Below are 24,871 nucleotides of genomic sequence, written 5' to 3'. Positions count from 1 at the left end.
TGCTAAAATTAGAATGTGTATGTGCAGAATGCAAGGAAATTGTTTGAGTAGTAACTATGGTGGTCGTGAAATAATTTATGAACCACCAACTCTATACTGGTCTATACAATAATCCTATCAAGCACTCTGTTTTAAAAACTTTTCTAATATTCTTTTTATAGAAGTCAGAGCAGAAGACCCTTGCTTTTCTTTAGTTGGACAAGGCAGACAATTTGTGTGAGTGGGGAACTTGTTTCAGTGTGACATGCCATTAAGTTGGCATGACTCTGGTATGGTTGCATTTACATACTGCTAATAGGCAACGTACAAAATGCAGAAGAAATAATGTGTCATGTATCTGTCACCTGTCTAAGGAACCAAGAATCCTGTTTGTAAGATACAGACTAGGAATCTAATTCTAAAATATTTTACACTTGGGAGTTATCACAAAAAAATAATTTTATGAACTGTCTTAGTCAGCTCACGCTGCCGTAACAAAATACCATATCTTACAGAAATTTATTTCTTACAGTTCTGGAAGCTGAAAGTCCAAGATCGGTGAAAACATGGTCAGATTTTGGTGAGAGCTCTCTTTTGGCTTATAGACGGCTGCCTTCTCATTGTGTCTTCACATGGCAGACAGAATTCTGTGTCTCTTCCTCTTCTTATAAAGACACTAATCCCATCATGAGGGCCCCACCCCATGACCTCATCTAAACATAATCATCTTCCAAAGGCCCATTTCCAAATGCCATCACATTTGGGGTCAGGGCTTCAATATATGAATTTTGGGGGGTACATTATTCAGTCCATACTATAAATCATGTAGTCTATTCTTGTTCTTCAACTACTCATTGCCTGATAGAACCAACTCAATATGCTGCCAAGGGGGCATTTAAATGCTGAGAAGAAAAGGGGCTCCAAATTTTGAAAAATTACTATTTATTTTCAGGGAAGCAGAATATCTCCGGAAAAAGCACAAGATGTGGATTTAGTGTATTGCTAGAGAGCTGTCACCTCTGGGCAAGTCACTTAGCTTCTAGGCCAGTTTCCTCATATGTAAAGTGACAAAAATACAACTATTTAATCCATAGGGATACATGAGGATAAAATCATATATCTATGAAAGTGTTCAGTAAGCTGTAAAAGACAAAACATTGCTATTGTTATGCTATGAAGGCACAAAAATGTAGTACATTTATATATAGTTTTGACATACCCTAAAAGATTAAAATTTAGAGAATTAAAATGTTTTCATGAAAAGAGAGTTGACATAGATCTTCAAAGATACTTTACTTTAATTCCTTGCCTTACGCACATTGATTTCTTCTTTCTTAGTTTCACTGTCATCACCTTAGTTCAGATGCCATCGGGTCTCCTGATTGATTTTCTAACCAAGTTTCTCTTAGGCCACTGTCAGGTCACTTTTTCTACAATGTTGCTTTCTTCACGTCATTTTCCTATCCACCCCAATTTCTGAGATTGGTAGGCTGTCTTAACCTGCAGGTGTGAACAAATTCAGAGAACTACCTGGTGAAAGGAGGACTAGATATATGAGTTTGGAAATTACAACTACATACCACAGGGCATAGTAGTGTGGCACAGTGGGAAGACCACAGACTTTGGAATCAGATTGCTATTTGAGTTCTGGATCTGTTACTCGTATTTATGATCACTGAGAAGTTACCTAACTGCATCTCAGTTCCCTCATTTATAAAATGGGAATTTAATTGCTTACTTTTAGGGTTCCTCAAGCATGGTGTCCAACTTTAACAGAGCTTACGATGCTTTAGTTTCTGTCTCTTCATATAAAACAAGATAGAAAAATAAGATGTTAATAAAAATAAAATATGCCTTATAGAGTTTTGTTTGCTCCACCTAACGAGCAGATATTATATTTAATTTTAAAGTTCAAGACTATAAAAAGACATTGGAAAAGGAACTATTTAACAAAAAACTCACATAGGTTATCAAAACAAATCTTTTAATATATTCAGATATCACTATGGTCAAAACATGAAATGTAAATCTACAGTTGAATTGTAAATCTATTTAAGTTGGAAAGTTATATGATTATTTTTGCCTATGAAATAGGGTAGATTTAAAAGAAACAAAACTGGAGATGAGAAACCAGTTAGGAAATTGTAATAGGTAATTAAGCAGATGCTATGAAATAGAGAAAGAGGACAATTGATTGAGAAGTAATTAGGAAGAAAAGTTGGCAAGACTTGGTGAATGACTGATTTTGGGGGTTATGGTGAAGGAGTCACGAATCACTCCCAGGTTTCTAGGTTGGATGGCTGAAAGAACAGTGGTATCATTTATAGTACACAGGTCTGGAGAAAAGTGCTGAGCAGTTTTGGACATACTTAGTTTGAAGTACAGGTGTAGATTTGGAACTTGACAGCGTATAAAGTGGATAAGATCAACCAAGGTGGGGCCTGAAGCAGAGCCTCAGGGACTGAGGCATTTAAGGGGGAAGCAGAAGAAGGAGAGCTCAAAAATAAATGAGATGACAAGGAATGGTCAGAGAGTGTGATGAGAAGGATAAGATTTTGACTCACAGAAGTCAAAGACATAGTTTCAAGAAGAAAATAATAATAAATTATTAAATCCAGAGAAAGAGTCTGAATGTTTATGTACCACTGCCCTCCCACCGCCATTCATATGTTGAAACCTATGCTATTTGATGGTATATGGAAGTAGGGCATCTGGGAGGGGATTAGATCACAAGGACAGACACTCCTGCCCCTCGCTAATAGGACTGGTACCCTTAGAAAAGAAGCCCAAGAGAGCTTTCTCACCATTTTCTGCCATGTGAGGTTACAGTGAAAAGATGACCACCTATGAATGAAGAATCGGGTCCTCGCTAGGTACCAAATCTGTAGCAAATCTTGGACTTCTCAGTCTCCAGAACTGTGAGAAATAAATGGCTGTTGTTTATAAGCCACTCAGTTTATGGTATTTTTGATATAGCAACCCAAAGAGATGAAGACAAGGACTCAAATATGTCCTTTATAATTGGAAACTAAGAAATTACTGATGGCCTTAGCAAGAGCAGTTTCAATGCAGTGATGGGGGCTAAGCCAGACTATCATTCAGTTTAGGGGTCAATGAGTAAATGGGTAGCAAGAAAAAAACTGTATACCAGTATTTTGAGAAGTTTAGATGAGGAGATAGACTAGAACAAGTTAACTGTTTATGAGTTAGTGATTAAAGCATTGGAGAGCCTGAAAAGTATGTCACAAAGAGCCTAGACTGGTATTTCAAGAAAGGAGATAAACAGACCAATAAGTTGAAATATGAAGAAAGAACAATGCATTACAGAAAGAAGAACATGGATTTTGGAATGAGATATGTTAATCCTGTGATTTTGCCACTTATTAGCTATGAGAAAAGTTATTTAACCCTTTCTGAGACTTGGTTTCCTCTTCCTTAAGAAGGAAATATTGGAGCCTGGGCAAATGGACCTAGAGGGCATTGCACTGAATAAAGTAAGTTAGATAGAGAAAGACAAATATTGCATGATTTCATGTACGTGTGGAGTCTAAAGAGCAAAATCAACAACAAAAATGATAGATAAAAAGAATATTTTGAGGGCTACTAGATAGGAGGGAGGTTTGGGGGTTGAAAAAGGGCAAAAGGATTAAGGAGTACAAATGGACAGTTACAAAGTAGACATGGAAATATAAAGTGTCATATAAGGAAAATAGTTAACAATGCTGTAATAAATATGTAAGGGGAAGAGAGATACTAGATTTAGTGGGGTGATCACTTTGTGAGTTATACAGATCTCTAATCACTATGCTATATAACAGAAACTAATACATTATTGTATGCCAACTATAACTGAAAAAAACTTTATTGAATTGTATAATGTAAATATGAGCAACTAATTGTCTATTATATTTCAATAAAGCAAAAAAAAAAAGGAATTAAATGAGATGTCGCACATAGAAGTGCCTAGCATAGGCACCTTCTGCTTCGTCCACAGAAAGTACTCAATAAATATTAGCTCCCACTTCCCCTGAGAAGACACCGATAATGTTGAAGAGTGTCATTCCAATTAGACAGTGAAGATGTGTGCTAAGTTGCCCAGGGTTACGGCACCTGGTTATGAAATATTAAAAATAGGGAACAAGAATCGAAAGAGGAAAGGCTTTGAGAGAATTAACCATGTTTGAAGTTTAAAAAGGATGAAGCGAGTAAAGAGCCAAGTGAGAAGCAAGGCTAGGGGAGCAGGAGCTCTCATGTCTTATACAAGATTAGCACATGTCCAAAAATTATTTGAAATAGAGGTCCCTCATTGGTCTATAAAAGGAGATTTGCAACAGAGATAAAGTTTCAAGAGGCTGGATATGGAAAAGATCAAAGGGCAGACAAGGCCATCTCAGGGAGGAAAGCTGTTGGTGGAGTTGATACCTGATGATGTTGATCATGTCAGCAAATACGTAAGAAACAAAATATTTTGGAAAATTAGTTTCCAAAGCAGATCTGAATCCAAGCATTCTTGGGCCTAATTGTTAATGAATGTGAAGCATACAACCAGGGAATTTGTGGGTAGAAAACATTCCCTAATTGCATAATTTCTAAACCTTTCCATCTGATTTTAACTATAATGATGAGCAAGAAAACATACTTCTCAATTTTTCCAACCCTGCATGCACAAATAATTACTCTCTTCAAACACACATTTCATTCTAATAATGAGCCTTGACATGATACCATTCTTAGATAAATATAAAGAGATTTTCCAAGTTGGGGGTGGGGTGGAGTAGTAAGTACTACTAATATTTTCAGCTCCATATTTTGATCATAAGAAAAATCTGAACTTTAAAGAATTTAGAACTGAGCAGGGTCACAAGGCAAGATAATGGTATAATGGAATCCAATGCTATTCTTTTTCCAAATCTCTCTTCCTAATAAATACATGAAATGTAATGTTGTCTTCAAAATACAAGGCACAGACTTCCTACCAAATGCATATTTACTGACCACAAATCAAGGTGGAATAACCACTGCATTGCTCAGGAGAAAAAAAAAGATGCTGAGGTCATTGTGAGAGAAAAGAAACTAAGAAAAACACAACGTTTTGCCAAGCAAAGAAAAAAAAAATTAGAGAAAAAAAACTAGAGAACTCTTCAAAGGCAAAGAAAAGAAATCTTTCTACTACTATTAAAGGTAAAGAAAAAAGCAATAAGTGAATTTTAGAGTAGCTTAACACAGGTAGTCTGAAGAAAGATAAAGATTGGTTTCTCCACAAAATCCTCTTCCACTTCATGGGAGAGCACTGCATGTTTTCCCTAAAGGAGGGGTTGCACTCTGGCAATTGTTGGAACATGACGACTGACTTTATAAGAAATTAATTTTGACAAAAATAAAAATTAATCATTGTAGACAGGAGCACTGTACAGAGGTGAGCCAGCTGTGCACTGCACAATTCTAGGAGCACCACTTATACAGACTTGACAGGTGCCCAGTGGAGTCATACACCACAGCAGCGCCGATGGTAGGTATGTAGTAAAAATGTGAGCTCCATTAGGACAGAGTGTTTTCTGTTTTGATCACTGCTGTATCCCTGGCACAAAGAATAGGGCCTAGTGCTTAAGATCATCAATGAATTAATGAAAGGAAAAGGGAAAACTAAAGTTTGAGAGCAGACAAGAGAGATAGTATAGGTTAGAGCAGGATTCCTTACAATTGAAAGAGGATAAGTGAGTCAAAAAATCCAGAACCTTGGAATGGAATTTCTACCTGTTATGAAAGAGGAGGAGAAAGGGATGAGAGAACCAGTTTGGACTTGTTGAGTCCAATTCACTGTGCTCTGGACGAGCTAAAGTTATGTAATAAAAAGTGGTGGAAAGACGATGTTAGTATAGAGATTTTCTTCTTAGTTAACAGGCTAAGTATGTCAAGAAAAGTTCACTCAATTGCTTTATTTCTATCGAAAGCATCTACATGGCCATAACCATACATGTGATTTTCATTATAATATGAACCCCACTCCCCCAAATAAATTCTTGAACACATGATCAAGTGAGATTAATACTGCAGAACTGATCTGTAAACTGTTATATGCTATCATGTTAGCTGTTTTTATTATCCAATTAACAGAAACAGTACATAAAGATGAACTATCCAGTTAATGTCCATTGACCATTTTGTGCTTTAGCAAATATGCATTATATAAAATAGATAACTCATACTTTTCCTTATGTATACTTAATTTTCACCCTGTTCTATTTATTAGGTTTTAATTAGACCTAAAGTTCTGTTTCTTTACAACTCAACATCACCTTTACATGATCTATAAATATATATAGAATTTCTAAGGGCATGGGTTATGGCTGACTCTATGGGATTTCTTTTCACATTTACAGTTGTTTTTTTTTTTAATTTTAGCTACAAAAAAAATATTTCAACAGAGCTGATATCTCTCTATGTCCTATTATGACTCTTCCAATGGTATATATCACAAACAATTCATCTTGCCAAAAAAATCTGCCAAGTTGCTCTAAATTCTGAGCAATGCAAAGGGACTTACTGAACCATATTTTTTTCTGTTCACAGTCTGTTTTCTGCCAGGGTTATTTGGCACATCCCATCTGTAATTTCCATTAAAACAACAAAACCAAACAAAAACAAAACACATAGCTCTTTGCTGTATAAAAAAAATCTACAGTTGGCTTCTCTGAGAGGAACCACTCCCACTCACAGCCACTCTATGTTTATCAGTATATACTAGTTAAGAGCTGTGAAAAAAAAGAGCATGAAGTTCCCTGTAACCAAAACAAAAAACGTTATAGATACTTAAGTGATCCTTAGCAATATCCTATCCAGTATATGTTTAAAAGTTTAGTAGGTTACACAACTCACAAAATAAAAGACAACTGGTATAGTCTCTTCAGATGTGGTAATGTGATATATCAAGGAGTAAAGCTTTACTTTAACTTTATTTTTGTATGTGTAACAAATTCACATTGTTCAAACTCCAAAAGGAATCAAAGGGTATTCAGTGAAGTCTCTCTCCCACTCTATTCCCTAGCCATGTAACTCTTCTTCTCAGAGGCAAACAATACTATCCATTTCTTGGGTAGCCTTCTAGAGAAACATGATCAAACAAGTGTGTGAGTGTTTTCTTTCCCCTTCTCCACAAAATTGGTGGCATAATGTACACCACTTCTAGGTAGACTCTTAGGTACTCCTCTCCATTATGCTATGGAAAGGAAACAGGCTCTTCTTGCATATCGTTTTTCATTGACCAATAGCAGCTTCCTCAAGTGCTGTGTTGTGAAGGAGTTTGAGGCCAGCAGACATGGAAGTAAAGTATTTTGTGATTGATTTGTAATATCTGCTACAGCCATCTATTCTTGTTTTATGTCTTGCTGTATCTTCTACGTGCCTCTATTATATGAATTACCACATTTTATTGTACTTGGGGTGTCTGAAAGTAGATAACATGTCCTTTCATGTATAGAACGCAGGATGTCTACTCAGTACAGTTCCTAGCATATAATTAGTACTGAATAAATATTTATAAATTAATCCCACAGCAAAATTCCTAATGTTTACAGAGAAGGAGAGAACTTTTCATATTCCTAAGTGAGCCACTCCCCTCCATACAAAGATAGACTCGATCGACCCTGGGACTGTAGATTAGTAATGAAAGTGGTTTTGAAACATATATATACAACAGTGCTTTCCCTGGTCCATCAGAATCTACAGCAATGCCATCTGGCACTCTACGTGCTTGAGAAAAAATACAAAGAACTTTACACAGGATCCTTTCATGTGCGTAATCACCTAGTTTCCAATCACTGTCATCTAAAGATAAAATGGTTACATAACGTGATTTCTGAAACAAAAGTGAGGTGGGGAGGGAGGTAAGGTGATGGTGGAAGAAACCTGAACGGAAATATCATGAGTGAAAAGGAAAGTTTATGAATGTTTAAAAAAATCCAGTGAATGAGAAAAATTAACAAAGAAAGAACATTTCAATTGAACCTTACTCATTTAGGTCTCTATCTGCTAATCATTCTCAAATCTCTTGTATGAACTTATATTTTCCATATAAGTACTGCCATCTACAGTACATGTAAGAATCATGGTGTTTTTTACAGTGGGAAATAACAAATGAAAAGTCTGGCATACTATAGGCTAACATCTTCATGCCCTTTTAAATACATGCATTTATCAAAGTTACATGGTAGGTTTTCTCTTTATCATATATATCGGCAAAGGCAATAATACTTGGAGCTGGTTATTATCTTCTAAAAATTAATATGGTAAAGCTAGAGCTTATGACTTTAAGCCTTCAGTTTACATGTTATGTAACTATAAACAATGAAGACAAAAGAATTTATAATTTTGAACTAGGATTTTAAGAAATGTTTTTAATATGCCCAAATTCCCATTTATTTCATTTTGTTGTAAGATATAAATTGGGACTAAGGAGAGGGCAAAGAAAGTCCCTGTAAGAAGTAAAAAGAATTTCTCATTTTTGGTAGGATTCCTCTTTCCTGACCAGTAGGTCGGTCTAGGGATAGCAAGGATGGAAGAAGAGGAAGAACATGAAAAGTGAACAGACTGACCCAAATTTATAGGTGCAAGCTGGAAAAGCCTGAATAAAGGTATCCCAGACCTCAGATAACTTTCATGCTCCCAAGAGGACATTATACCAATGTGTTGTGTTGTCATGATACAGCTTTGAAGGTAAATAAGTGCAATCCATTACAACTATATTTTAGAATTAATATATATATATATATATATATATATATATATATATATATATATATATATATGATTCTGGAAATAAACAATAATATTAAAACAATAAGGAGAATTTTCCTGGTTTGTTTAACCAACTATTCTCGACTGGGTATTAAATATCATCTTTCTTCTCAAATCTCATCACATTAAGGTTGCCACAAGCTTGATAATAGGAAAAAGAGTTGGGCGACATTCATTACTTTCCCCCTACCCTTCAACTCGTACCTCTAAAGTACCGCAATACTATTTTGCTACATGATGCTATTTGAACACCATGGATTGGTGTATGGATATAGAATCAGCCCCTTTTCTTTCTCAGCTCTCCAACTCTAGTTATCAAAACCTAACCTAATGGTCAAGACCCAAATTAAATGCCGGTGTCTCCATAAAGAATTCTTTGATTCTTCCATAGCTAGAAGTAGTTTCTCTAGCCTATAGATTTTTTTAGCTTTTTTCTTAAACATTACTCAGGGCCCTTATAAATATTCTACATATTTAAAATTGAGTATAAGATTATAAACTCTTTGACAAGGAAAGAACATTTTATTTATCTTTGCATCTGCCATAGTACCAAGCACAGTGCCTGGCACAGGATAGTAAGTCAATCAACACTTAATGAATAATGTACGTTTAAATTATTCATTGTAATGACAGCTTACATAGGTCACAGTAAACTGAAGACTTCTGCTGAGAAACATCATGGTACGAAGGTCAACAACAGAAGGGTCTTTATTAAATATTTCTTGTACAAGGCAAGCTAGAATCTATGACAACTACAGTAAAATATACATACTTAAGGTTATGGTTTTTATGAGAGTAATAATTAGTGTCATTAAGTCACCAGCAGACTAGTGACAGCTTAATGTTACAGCTTATTAGAGCTTTGTCTAGGCTAGAGACATGCAGCTTACAAGGAGCTAAACTTCTTATGCTCTTTTCTAATCATTACTTTAATTTATAGATGAGATAGGTTGTACCGTTGCCAGGGCGATATCACAACTACCAAAAAGGAAAGAATAAACAAATTTAAAACATACCAAATGTTGAGAAGAAAGGCAGATATTAAACAGAATCCTTAGCTTTACGTTTACTGATTTAGTTTCTTGGGCACCCCTTCATTATAGTAGAAAAATGCCCTACCAAAACGTTTAAGTATTAAAGTCCTCTGTAGATTTATTCAGAGTCCCTAGTAAGTTTATAAATGTAATATAATATAAATGTAATATATTGCACTGTGCTTGGTACTATGGCAGATGCAAAGAAATTAACTACAACAAAATTTCTATTAAAACAAGATTAATACATTTAGAAAGAAGCAGAGAAAATCTATGCAGAGACATAGAAAAGAATAAATTTCAGATACTGGTAAAACCTACACAGAAAAGATTAGATATCAACATGGTAGAAAACTATTCTACATAGGTAGAAATAATTAGCAGGCAAGAATTATAAATAAGTTAAAAGAAAAAGAGATGAAAAGACACCATTATTCTAACCCTGGACAAAATCGATAAATTTCCCACAATCCCGCAATATACCACAACCAACAAAAAGTAGCTGTGGACAAAGATATACAAACAAGAGCTAGATACAAACAATGTAATTTGAAAGTTAGGGAATGGGTGGGAGAATGAAACAGACAATAAATAAGAGGGAGGAAACGATATTGTAATCAGGCAGCTTTGGGGAAAATTTAAACTACGAAAGTCAACGTGCTACATAACAAAGTTCTTATTTAGTTTTTTTGTTTGTTTGTTTTCTTTTAATAATGTTTCCTGGTCATTAGGCATTTCTGGTATAGGTTATAACATTTTTTTCTACTGAAACTTTAAGAAGAAAATCAATAGGAGAGGCTACATTATGTAGTGTTTAGAGCACAGATTCAAGATTTATTGAATTCAAATTCCAGCTCTCTCACTTACAACCTGTGTGAAGTTCAGAATGTTACTTAACTTCTCTAAGCCTCAGTTTCCTTGTCTGTAAAATGGGAACTAATATTAGGTCCTACCTGATAGAAGGATTTGTTATGAGGATTAAATGATGAATAATTAATCTTTAGAGAGCACTTTGACATGTATCTATAGTAAGTGCTATATGAATGTTTGCTAAATAAAATCTGTCCTCAATAGTTTTGAGGTTCATCTGATATAAGAAAAAGTTTGGCCCTATGATTTGAGAAGGTCTCCAGATGTATCTATGACAATGACACCAGGTAGAACTTAAAACAGTTTTCTATTTTTGAAGAAGCCTGGCTTTGACTTTCTGTCTCCTCCAATCCATCCCCACCCCATGGTTTCTAATTCTACTTCTATAATGCTAGTTAAAAGATAGTTATCTGGAAAACAGAATGCCTCTTGCTCAGAGCCCTTAAGTGTTCATTTCCTCCAATCTGCCATGAGAGGGGAAAAAGAACATCACCTTCCTTATTAGATAAATGACAGTAAGCATTATAATTGATGACAGGATGAAGTCTCAATAAGATTATATAAAATCAAGATGAGCTCCCACACAGAGGTGCTGGCGTGATACCTAAAGAATAATAGAGTAGAGCCTCCCAATAATTTATTAATGAAAAATGTAGACGGAGAGCAAGGTAAAGGCCTCATTCCTAATAACAATCTCTGGAACATGGTTAATAAGAAAAGTAAACTTGAAAAGTTAACCCAAGGAGGGAAATGTCACTGAGATTCATGACATTGGAAAGGTATGTTCTATTTTAATGATACTGCTGTGGTCGATGCACAATGATGCTTTCCTAATACAGATTACAAAACAGATATAGACATAATATACAGCAGTAACGGGAAACATCACCTCTCCCAGCATCGGGGAGAGGTTTCATTCTGGTAAAAGTAGCGCACCTGATAAATTGATACCATATTGACAATTTCATTTCTCAGAAAGTAGAGGAAATAACAAAGAGAACTGCTATTCAGGACTGTAATGACTGACAAGAAGGAAACTGTAGGTGATATAAGAATGACAAGAGCTTTAAAAGAAGGGATGGTGCTTGCCAGCTTGGACTTTGTAATAGCAAAAAAAGGAACCCTTGTGATTTTTAAAACAGTGTTAAAATATTTATCTTATTGAGTTTTCTGCATCTCCTCAAATGTTGCAGCTAAGATGAATGCCTCATTCTTCTCATCCCAGAGCCAGATCTGCCCCTAGTTGCCAGCAGCAACAAGAGGAACTGCCAGGAGGCATCTTTGATTTCCCCTATGGGAGGCATGGCTCTATAACAGGAAGTGAGTGTGGATGATTCTTCTGCCTGGGACACACATCTGCCCTGTCCTCACCTCTCTTCTTGATCTTTAGTTCTCAATTTAAATATCACTTCTTCGCTACTGGTTTAGGTATTCCTCTTTGTGCTCCCTTAGCATCCTATACTTAAACTGATCAAAATACTGATCACAGTGTTTTGCAATTTATTTGTTTACATCCTTGCCCGGACTACAATCTTAGGTGACACGGGTTCTAGAATATTCATCCCTGTATCACTCTAATACTTAACAGAGTACCTGGCACATATTAGGCCCTCAATAAATATCTGCTGAATGGATGGCATGGAAGCCATGTCATAGGGGAATAATTGAAATTAAAAGTGTTGCTTTTGGAAAAGAACAGACTCAGGGAAATATAAATAGCTGTCCTCATCTATCTGAATGGCTGTCATGAAGAAAAAGGCTGAGATTGCTGTTTCTCCAACTTTTGTCTACCCCCATCCCTCCTGGAGGGGATTCATTACATATCCATCACAAATGGCTCACAATGGCATTAACTATTCCTTAAATATGGGATTTTTTGGGGGGCGGGGGGAGCATAGTGATAGTAGTACATGTGTTGGAAAGGATCTCACACCTCTGAGAATACTGTCAGAATACTGGAGAAGCAGTACATGTGTTATTCTCTCTCAACCTGAGAATCATGGAACCAGTTTTTCTTATTGCCTATAGCTTTGTAGGAAAGACCTAGACCAACTGTTAAGTATTATTCCAGGATATGTTTTGGCTCTACATAAGGAAGAAATTTTAACCTTTAGAGCTGTTCACAAACAGAATAAGTAGACATGTTGAAATGATGAATGCGCCATGATCACAAACCGTGCATCTCTTTCTCAGGGTGTTGCTAAGTAAACCTGAAAGAAAATGAAGTTTGACTGGGAGTGTGGTGTTGAATAGTAAACGTCAAAAAGATATATCTATCTCCTAATGCCTGTCATCTTTGAATGTGACCTTGTTTGGGAAAAGGGTCTTTTCAGATATCATCAAGTTAAGGATCTCAGTCTGAGATGAGATCATCCTGGATTACCCAGGTGAGTCCTAAATCCAGTGATTTTATAAGAGACAGAAGGGGGGAAGCCAGGAGACAGAAAAAGAGGCTATGTGAAGATAGAGGCAGGAGGAATTTAGATAAGTAGACTTCTAAGACCTTCTAAATCTAAGAGTTTTTGTTTCTAGTCATTTCCGGCCTAGTGGAAAAAAAATAAGAGTTCATGTGGACAGCTACCACTTAGGAAAGTTTTCCTGTAATGTTTCCAGAAATTGTTTCCAGAAACTGATGCTTCTACTCTCCAGATGTATTCTGATATAAGCAAGTAGGCATACAGAAATTCACCAATAAATTAACTGGTGACGTTATAAAGTTGACAGTACCAGCCTATCGCTAACAAATGCATGAAGCTGTGTATAACATGTAGGGTGCCATTAGATGTGGACTCCATTCAAATGTCATGGTTACTTAGGGAATGGTAGCTAAGCCAAATAATGCAGGTAAGGATCAAAGTATGCTTTTCTTAGTGGCTACCATTTTCAGGTCTTCAGTGTCTAAACATGGTCACATGTAGGACACTAGCTTTCAAAAATGCTGTATGTTCCATTGTAGAAAAATGTCTCCACAGTCCCATTTCACTCTACCCTTAACTTGTTATTTATAAAATGGGCTTAAAAAATCTATGAGCACTTCATAAGCTTTTAAAGAAAATGGGAATACCAAAAGAGAACAATGTTCTAATTCCATACTTTTTTTGGCTGTTAATTAAAAAAGGAGGATAGCACAATTAAAGCAAAGGAATACATCTTGACTTGACTATATGGCACCAAATAGTGCTTTTTTTTCCATCTCTAAATTATTTTTATTGTTATATGACAAAATACTTTGAATAAAAAAAGAATTTTTTTTCCTTCCATTAAAACTTATTTGCTGATCACAAAACCATCTTCTTAAACAGCCTGGTGTGTGATGGAAGCGGGTTGCACACAAGTAATAAGTGGTGGATCCAAACCCAGATAGATACCTTTGCTCTCGAGCTCTTAACCATGCTAAGTTATTCTTATATTGGTATTAATATGCTACCCTGAGCTTTTCTAATTTTATTCAGTCCAATATTTAATAAAAGTATGAGAATGTGTTGGACTACAAACATGAAAAACACACTGAGAAATATAAAGAGTAGAGTGATAAGTGAGGAAGAAAAGACAAGTACATAAATAACTATAGCATAAGTAAAGAGTGGCAAGTGCTTTAAGAAAAGTAGAGACAAAATATAGGAATTTCAAGGAGGGTAGGACTACTTTTAGCTTGAAATCAAAGTACAGTAGAGGAATCAGGGAAAATTTTTAGATGTGCCTCTGATATTTCTGAGTCAGCTCAATCGAAGAGATGAGCAATGGAGTGATAATGATGATATAACACAGGGGTCCCTAACCCTTGGGCCGTGGTCTGATACCAGTCTGTGGCCTGTCAGGAACCAGGCTGCACAGCAGGAGGTGAGCGGCGGGTAAGCACGCGAAACTTCGTCTGTATTTGCAGCCACTGCCCAACGATAGCATCGCCGCCTCAGCTCCACTTCAGATCACTAGGCATTAGATTCTCAAAGGAGCACTGGTCCCTGGTACCCAAAATATCAGGGACCGCTGACATAACATCAACTATTAATCAAGCATTGACGATGTGGTCAACATTTAAAAAGGATTCTTTTATTTAATTCTCACTAAAATTCAGTGGGTAGGTATTTATCCTCCTTTTAGAGATGCAGTAATCAGAGAGATATAAAGTCACTCAATTGATAAATGATGGCTCGTGGGTAGAGCACATGCCAAAATGTATACTATGGAGAATATGAAGGATGCTTCTCAAATGGCATCAAGCTATAGATCTAGTGGATAGAAAAAAGAATTTTAGTTGGTTCTAGGGTGAGGAGTAGAGAAAACAAAGGTAGTGAAGAAACAGGGTTGGGATAGAAATTTGTATCATGGAACTAGAATAGCTGGTTTATCTGTCATTTCCAGGGTTCTTAACTGGCGGGGGGGGGTGATTTTGCCCCCATGACATCTGAAAATGCCTATAGACGATTTTGGTTTTCACAACTGGAGAAGTTGGGGAGAAAGTGCTACTGGCATCTTGTTGGGAAGAGGCCACTTAGAAGCTAAACATCTTGCAATGAACAGCATGACCCACAATAAAGAATTATCTAGCCTAAAATGCCAAGGTTAAAAACTCATGGGCTGTTCTATTTGGTCTACCTCATTACGGTAGAGCCAGGAAAGTTATACTTCAGAGAGTGAGTCAGAAAAAAGAAGATGAAAGGAGTAGGGGATGGGAATTCAGCAAAGAAAAGAAACTCCGTAGTTCCAAGCTGGATAATTAGAATGAGAAGCATTAAAAAGAAAAAAGAAAAAGAAAAAGAAAAAAAACCCACTTCTTCTTTTACAGTTTCTGACATATGGAAAGTAAGAATAGAGCACAGGAGAGGAAAGTGAAATGAAAATTTTTCTCAGAATTAAAAAAGTGGAAACAGGGGAACCAAGACTACTTTTCCTATAGGAGGCTCAGTGTAAGGAACCTGCAGTCACACAGTTCCACTGAATAACCAATGACATGCAAGTGAATACAAGGGTCTTTTAATACTAAGTAAATTTAGCAAATTATTAGTAAATTTAGCAAATTGTCGAGGTTAGTGAAAAAAAAACAAAAAACCAAGAGATTAAGACAGACTGAGAATATCTGTTATGTAAATGTTATAAAACATTTAAAAATTTGTTTTATGACTAATGCAACAGTTATATAGTTTTAAAAATAAAAAAGTTTTGAAAAATGTAGTAAGCTACCTCTAAATTAAGTTTACCTTACTTGGCTCTTTAGACTGAAGTGACCAAGGTTTGTCTGATATCCTAAGAAGAATGAATTTAGGAAGGGGTAAGATTTTCTAAACAAAAAAGCAAAGAAAAACAATATTTGGCTCCTTAAAAGCTCAAAACTTCCATATAGCAAAGATCACAAACAACATTAAATGGCAAAATGGGAAAGTATTTGCAATAAATATAATAAAGGCCAACACATTTTATTTAATAAAGAATACATACAAAGAAAGGTTTAGTCATTGCACCAAGCCTGCTTGGTGTCCCTAGTCAACAATTACAGTACCTTGGAAAAAAAAAAGAAGCCAAAGAAAAATACCTTTAAATATTGTTGACAAATTACTATAACTTAAATCCCAAATACTGTTAATACTGAGTGATGAGATTATGTATACTTTTTTTCTCTGAAACTTTATTTGCCAGATTTTCTAAAAAACATGTATTTTTAAAAAGCTCTAAAAAGTATCAATAACATCAAGAATTGGTTTGTGTCACCTTATCTAAATAAATTTAAAGAATCAGGCATTATTTCTCAAGGGTTGGGAGTATGAGACACAAAATTAAACTGAGATTCCACCTCTATTCAGTTTTGTTTTGTTTTTTTCAAGAAAATGCTAAAGCACTCAAATACCACAGCACCCTCTTTTGGTAGAAATGCATTGTTTTTCGAAGGGAGTCTGTTAGAATCTCTCTATTTTTAGAGGTAAGTCTTTAAAGGTTATGAAGCCTGGTCTCATTTTATAAAGAAAGAAATTGGGGTTCAAAAAGAAGGTCATAAGGAGGTAGCAGCAGAGCTGGGAATGGACCCCACATCAGATCGTAACCAGAGCTTATTTTTTCTGATCTTCCTATTCTTTAGTTAATAAATATTTTAAGGATTTAAAAAATACTACTCTTCCAGTCTTTATTAAGTATGAAGGCCTATACTCAAAAAGGCACTCTAGGCACCCAGCCATTTAAAGTATTATTTTAGAAAGACATGTCCATTCTTGCCTGTTGCTTGATACAAATCAGAACAAGAAATTTATAAAACCTCGCGACTTCTGCACCTGTCTATTAATAATACATCCTTCTTTTAAAAAGAAGCACTAGGAGATGAGAAATATAATCATTCTGTTTAATTCTAGAAAACAAAATCTTGAAATGAGACTATTCTCAGTATCAGTTTGAGGCTTCTGAAAAAATCTGTTACCATATAATTGACCTAATGTTCTGGGATATTATTCTGAGGTAAGTCCTATAATTTCATTATTTTGGCTGGCTTATGAATGGCTATTCATCAAAAAAAAGACATAGTACATAACTCTTTCCAAAAATATAAAATAATACAGGAACTGCCATTTTAGCTTTTATCATTCTATTTCTAGATCTGAGCTGTACCCCTGCTTCCCTGATGGATAGTAATCTTTGAAAGAACACTTTGTTTTTTTTTATGTGAAGGATGACTGACAAAAAAACAAATGGACTCTTCGAAAAGTGATGAGTAAAGAATAATATGTGGCTTTTATCATCATCGGAATGAACAGCCCTTAAAGTATACTGAGCAGATGAACAGGGGATATGATACTCATTCTTGGTGATATTTATTGATATATCTGTAAATATAAAAATCATTCATTCCTTTGATAAATATTTACTGAGCAGCCATTATCTGCCAGCCATGGTTTTAGGTGCTGGGAAGGTAGCAGTGAATAAAAGAGGCAAGGTAGGTCTCTGCTTTCATGGAACTTATATTCTTGGGAGGTGGGAAACTGTTAGTAAACAGAAATAAATAAATGAACAAGGTGACTGCAAAGTGTGAAGACAATTAAATGGGTATCCCAGAACAACCTTAAAAATAATCTTTACAGTGTTATAGATCTACTAAAAAATGTTCATCATTTGCACTGTGACATCCAAGCCAATCCTGTACATATCATTGTCCATTAGGATACAATGTGATATGAGCATCAAGCCTACATTGACTTGCTTTACTGAAGAAAACTGCAGCTGGTGAACAGGTTTTACTATTTTTTTTTTTATTTTTTATTATTTTTTAAATTTTTTATGCCTACAGCACCTGGTCTTCCTAGGTGGTCTCCCATCCAAGTACTAACCAGGCCCGACCCTGCTTAGCTTCTGAGATCAGACGGGATGAGGCTTGTTCAGGGTAGCATGGCCGTAGTCAGTTTTACTTTTTTTCTCCCTGAAACTCAGCAGACATATCTTAGTATTCCAGATATCCAAATTAATTTATTAATCCAATACTAATTTAGTTAACATTTCAGGTATTACTAGCTAATCATGTGTTCATTTTCAAGATAACTGATACTTATCAACATGAGACTCCTGAAAAATTCCGCCACTATTAAAATACTCGTTATTCTTGATGCTTCTGCTGCCTTTCCAGTCTAAGTCTTCTCCATGGCCTTCTCAAGACTCATAACTATAAGCTAAAAGTTAAAAATAAAAACCACTCAGATGTATCGGAAATCAAAAATAGTTTATATGACTTTTGACTTTTCCTCATTCATTTTTCTGGATGAAAAACACCCACAGAAAATAGAGAATGAGATGAAGCATCTTCATGATCCAAAAGTAAAAAGACATTTTGTTAGAGGAGAAAGGAAGGACATAGATGTCTTTTGACAAATAATTAATAGAGACTCAATTTACACTTTACAAATAGGAACATTTTTCTAGTTATTCAACCAAAGTTATTTCTTTCAGTTAATAAAAACTTCATAACACCTAATTAATTTCTTTTTTTTCCATTTGTGAGTATGTGTGTGTGTACATGCGTGCATGCACGCAGTTCTGAGTTTTAATCAAGACCACAATAAGGATATAGAACAATATCACCATTAATTAATTTTTTATTTCTATAATTCTGTGCCGGTTAGTATTTTAATACTAGCATGTATTTATTTTTTATAATTGAGATGTAAAGATCTTATCTGTTTGAGAGAGAGAGCTCTAACAAAAATGGAAGAAGATAAACTGGTAGAGCATGAAACTACAGGGAAGGTGGCAGAAAAGTAATAAAAAATACACTCGATATTGCTATAGGGAATGTAATTCAAGTCTGAGTACTACAGATGCCAAGAAATCGAGAGAAATGATTAAAGACAAACACAAACGAAGAAACCTTAAGAAGTTTCTGACAAGGGAACCAAGAATAAAAATGACCTCAACATGGAAGGGTATAATTAGAGTTTGCTTTGATGAATATCATTACTTCTTTTGCATTCATTAGGAAATTTGACTAAGTCGGTATCTTCAGACATTGGAAATTTATGAGGAGGCATGTACTCCTGAAGTTTGAAGGTCTAGAACTGCATTGCCCAACATGGTAGCCACTAGCTACTAGTTACTATTGAGCATTGAAATATAACTAATTAGAACTGTGATGTACTGGATTTCTATAAAAATGACTATTTACACAGAATGTAAAATATTTAATAATTTAAAAAATGTTAATTATATGTTGAAATGATAACATTTTAGATGTTTTAAATTGGTAAAATTTAGTTATTTCACCTGTTTAACTTTTTTAAGGTGGCTACTAGAAGATTTAAAGTAAGATTATATTTCTATTGGACAGTGCTGTCTCAGAATGTCACTGGTCTACTCTGTGAAAATCAGTTCTTAGAAGCTGATAACACTGTAATAATAGGGCTAGTGATATGGGTTAAGCCCTGTGTGAGTCAGTCAGAAGTGGCTGTGCCTGCACACTTGAGTTCAGTCAGTTTGGGAAAGAATATAAACACTGATCAAAAGAGAATAAGTATAAATACAGATACCTTCAATCTACTTTGAAATGCGTAAAAAAACCCCACATGAATTAATGAAGAAAAAATAGAAAAACAGATGCCTAATAAAGCAAGTACTGTATAATAAAATGTTAATGGTGGAATCAAGGACATGTCTATTAGATGTTCACTGTAAAACTGTTTAAACTTTGCTGTATTTTTGAAATTTTTCACAATAAAATGTTGAAAAAAAAGGGAAATATGGAATAGTAGACTAAGAATTGAACTGGGGGTTAAGAGGCCTGGTACAGATATCCTCACTGTTCGAATGTCGTATACTTTGCATTTTCTTTGCTGGTGGAGAACAGAACGATGAACTATTAAAGTATTTGTAGTAATACAGAAGATACTTTTTTCCCAACTACTACAGTTCTTAATTTTTGTTGTATGATTTCTGCCTTCAGTAAGTAAGGCTTTTAGTAAAGCAGAATTATAAGGTCTTTTATTTTATATTCAAGAACTTTCTCTTGAGAGTGAAAACTTAAAAGACCTAGGCAAAAACATTTCAGCATTTATCTTGTGTTGATATAAATGTATGCACATGCCAAAAAGGTTCTGATGTTCTTAGGTAAATGGCCTGCCAGTATATATTTGTCTAGCATATTAGGCTCTCACCCCTAAAGAAAAAAAAAATAAATGAAACACAACTACCTTGAGAAGAGAAATTAAAAAACAGAGGCCTCCATGTGATATTAATAATAATCCTAGTATCATGAAATTTTAGGACTTAAAAATCAATATACTGAATGTATTAAGATCATGTGTTAGAATTTCAACACTGCTAAATGACAAACATGGCAAATGTATAATTTCGATAGAAGAGAAAACTTCTAATTAACCTCAGTGAGCACTGGAACACAGATAAATAATTCATATATATTATTCACCTTAAACTGGAAATGGAATGAACCTTGATAATCTAGTTGATTTCCACAGTCTTAGGAACATAAAGACCTAGAACTTCCACTTTAGAAAGGAGATGACTGAAGCCCACAGAAGCTCACTGTACTAATTCAGTTCATCCCATCAATAAACAGTGGTGGTGGTGGGAGAGGTGGTATGCAGTTCTCTTGTCTGATATATGATGATGATGTTGCTAGTCTTAGACTTATAATGGAGAAGAAGAGATTGGTTTCAGGTTAAGGGTGAACACTTATCACCCTGAATTACAAGTTTAAACGTGATGCTGGTTGGTGGAAATATAAAGTTTTATAAAACAGCTATGGGGCTGAGCAGTATAGACCTGGCTAGTACTTAAATCAGAGGTCTCAACCAGTAAACAGTGAGCCACTGATAGACTCTGAGGTTTCATGTTAGTGGCACTAACTTCTCTTACCTATAAACCTTGGCCCCTTTCTCACTGGGGAGAGAAGGAAGCATAACACCAACGTCCTCTACCCTCTCAGAGAATTCACTACCGACATTTCCTCAATCCTCTCTCATCTGATGACCTCAAGGTTTCAGGGATATGAAAAACACTCCCTATTAACCAGAAAGATTAGACTCAAAAAGTATACTGTCCATCATAAGCAGCAGTGTCACAGCTGTGGGTGGTAGCTTCCAGAGCAGAAAACACAGACTGAAGAGAGTCACCAAACATTCAGGTCTAAAAATACACTTCGAGTCAAATATTCATTTAGCATTTTTTGTATAAGCCAGACACTGCTGGACATCGAGATTTCTAAAATGAAGAACAGTATCTGCTATCAAGTGCAATTGTGTGACTGGTGCTATGACAGAGATGAGAGCAGGCTGCTCAGAGAGCACCAGGAGGGAGCCAACTGCTCAGACAGTAGAGGGCCTGGTGGGAAGGTCGGGGGAGGAAAGTATGGGGCAGGGGGTTAGGAAAGACTTCCTGGAGAGGATTCTCAAGCTGAGTCCTGAAGGGTAAGAAGAAATTAGCCACACTAAAGAAGCTGCGTGTACAAAGGTACAAAACTATGCTGATAATCGAGCTTGAACTGTATGGTAGACTGTGAATACTACCTATTTCAAGATCATGCCAATGAAAACAAATTAAAACATTAAATTAAATTAATTAAAACAAATGAACGAATACTGTTAATGGCTTTCTTTTCACTTCTGAGGCTGCATTTCTCTGTTAATAAAGCATATATATATATATATAATTGGCAGATCTATAGAGAGAGAATGTAATACAGTATCATGGAGCTAAGGCTTTGGCGTCAGAAAGCCTGGGTTTGAATGTGATTTCTGACAGTTACTAGCTAGAAATTTATCATGGGCAAATTTCTTGACTTCTCTAAACTTCAGTTTCTGCATCTGAAAAATGAAAATAATACTTTATAGACTAATGTGAGGATTAAATGAGATAATGTATGTAAGGTACTCAGAACAGTTACTGGCACATGTGAAATTCTTAATAAATGTTAGCTAAAACTAAAAAGAACAAATGATTCTGGGGCCATTATGAATAAATTAACTGGAAATACCATAAACATTTACTATTTCTGAGCAACTAGATAGAAAGACTAACTTGAACTATAGGAAAATCTAAGAAATCTAAGAAATGTTACTTGTAGTTCCTGTGCAGAGTTACTGGTACAATTAACATAATGATCATATTCTGTCTTCTATCACAGACATTTATCTTTTTTCTTATTTCCCCTAAGAGATTATAAAATCATTTATGGTAGAGACTATGCTTTTTTCACCTTTCTACTTTTGCTATAGTCAGCACAAGGCCTTAAAATGAGGAGGCGCTCAAAAAATATTTAAGGAATAAAATGATCAGAACATTCTGATCAACACAGCTGGGATCAGTGAAAACAGACTGAATGCATTTGGTATCTTTGGCCCACAGTAACAGCTCTCAAAAAGTCATAAAGTGACTAGAATGTGATTCGTTAAAGAAACTTAACAGTATTCTTAAGAGGTAACTTCGTGACTAGGGAGGCAGGTGTCTTGCCATATGCCTTCAATTTGAGCACACAAAATGAAACGTTAGATCTTGTGGTCTCATTGACCCATTTCTTTTTCAGCAGAAAAAATTATTTTCTTATTTCTTTCACAAATCTTCTCCCAACATTACTTCCCAGTAACACGACTTGTGCATGAGTATCATTTTTAACAAAGACTTCAAGTGAAAGAAAAAATTTTTTTTTTAATTTAAAAAAAAAATTAAAAAAGAGAAAGGTAAGTAAGCAGAATGTTACCTAAAACTATAAACTGTTTCTCTGCAGGAGGTTTTTTTGTGGTTGCCAGATTAAAGGAGATAACAGATACCATTTGTGAAATACAAAGCTTAAGATAACTACATAGGTATACATATTTAGGGGTCCAGAATTCAATGAACCAGTTCAATAAAAAATCTTAGGGTGTTCTTGCTTGATTTTCGAGGCGCGCACACACACATACACACACACACACACACACGTATGTTTTGCCTCAACACAATGACAAAACGATTAATTCTATCAAAAGAACAGCCTTACACTGATATCTGAATGTTATTATTAGCAAGATCAAGCAAAACTGAATAAGATTTAAATCTATATTAATATACAATTTTTTTGCTCTTGTAGACTAATCTTAAAGTACAAAGTACATTTTACTATCTAAAATTACTTTTAATTTATTCTAAAAGGTACTAAAAAACCCCAATTAACTCTGAATATCTGTTGTGGCTTCTCATATAACAAGTGAATAGTAACTGATGACTTAGACTATTCAGAAGATAGCTGTGCTTTAAGGCAATATTTCCCCAAGTGTATTTTTATTTTATTTTATTTTATTTATTTTTTATTTTTTAGGCAAAGCAACCCTTGGTTGACCTCACAGATTGCAAGAACCTGTCAGCTTACAGTCCCTTATTTTTTTTATTTTTTACACCTACAGCACTGGTTCCCAGGTATATTTTGAAGTAGAATGTTCTCCAAAATGCTCTGTGAAAAAAAAAAATTCTATAGTCAAATAATATATCCTCCTCTAAAAAACATCTACATACTTTGTGTTCTTCTTCCTTCCACACCTTCTGTTTTAGCTAATTCCTCCACCTAAGCTTTGGACCCTATCACTGTCCACTTTATCATTCACTCCTTTTTTCTTACATAGTCAGCTTCAACCCCTCATGTGGATCTTCTCTCACTTGACCACATACCTCATCACCCCTCCAGATATTGCCCTATTTCTACCCTCCCCACTTTACTGTCTCAATTTCCTTTACTACTTACAAAATAATAGAAAGTACATTGGCCTCTGCCCCTGGTTCCAGGCCCAGAGCTCCTAAAACTCTTGTAATTTCCTAAATAAGAACATCAGGGGCATCTTTTATTTTAATATTTGGTCTGTGACCCCAGTTTCTGATACAGAGCTCCTAAATCCTTTGGAATTTCCTGGGTGATAGTAATTTTTGTTCTAATGAGGTGATTCTTGGTAGCTCCCTGGATAGTTACAGAATGTGGGCTGGTCACCCGAAAAACTAAGCCATGATTAGAAACTTAGAATTTGCAACCACACCCCTCAACCGCATCCTCCAGAAAGGGAAGAGGGGCTAGAAATTGAGTTAATGATGGCTTATGCCTATGTGATAATGCCTCCATAAGAATCCTAAAAGTATGGGCTTCAGAATGTTTCTAGGTTGAACACATTTAGTGTACTGGGAGGGTGGCATGCCCCAATTCCACAACAATGGAAGCTCCTGAACTCAGGACCATTCCAGACCTTGCCCTGTATTATCTCTTTATCTGGCTATTCATCTGCATCCTTTGTCATATGCTTTATTATATAATAAATCAGTTATAAAAGTAAGTTATAAAAGTAAGTTCTTTAAGCCATTCTACAAAGATTGGAACTCAAAGTGGGGTCATGGAAACCTCCAATTTATAGTTGGTCAGTCAGAAGTACAGGTGACAACCTGGGACTTGCAACTGGTATCTGAAGAGGACGAGGAATCTTGTGGGACTGAGCCCTTAACCTATGGGGTCTGCAGTAACTTCAGTTAGTGTCAGAATTAAATTCAATTGTAGGACATCCAGCTGATGTTGCAGAGAATTGCTTGTAGAAGTGAATAAATAGTCAACCTTTAAATTTTCTATTTTCTAAAACTTATCCTTACTTTCTATCACCCAGTTAGCTTAAGCTATCCAATAAGCTGTGTAACTGATATCTTTATTTTCAAAATATATTTTTAAAAAAGAATTATCTAGTAGCTTGAGACCCAAATCATGATGG

The 24,871-nt window shown here is 35.3% G+C and overlaps 1 protein-coding gene and 1 pseudogene across 7 annotated transcripts in view; both read right to left on the bottom strand.

Annotated features, from left to right (window-relative positions):
- Positions 1-24,871, bottom strand: part of PRORP (protein only RNase P catalytic subunit) — a 115,324-nt gene that overhangs the window by 33,331 nt on the left and 57,122 nt on the right. The window lies entirely within an intron of this gene.
- On the bottom strand, positions 17,935-18,053 carry LOC120621371 (uncharacterized; annotated as a pseudogene).

Source organism: Pteropus medius, unplaced genomic scaffold (assembly GCF_902729225.1).
Source record: "Pteropus medius unplaced genomic scaffold, Ma_sr-lr_union100, whole genome shotgun sequence".
Classification (NCBI taxonomy): Eukaryota; Metazoa; Chordata; class Mammalia; order Chiroptera; family Pteropodidae; genus Pteropus; species Pteropus medius.
The sequence above is the reverse complement of the archived record's forward strand: the minus strand, read 5'-3'. Positions and strand labels throughout refer to the sequence as shown.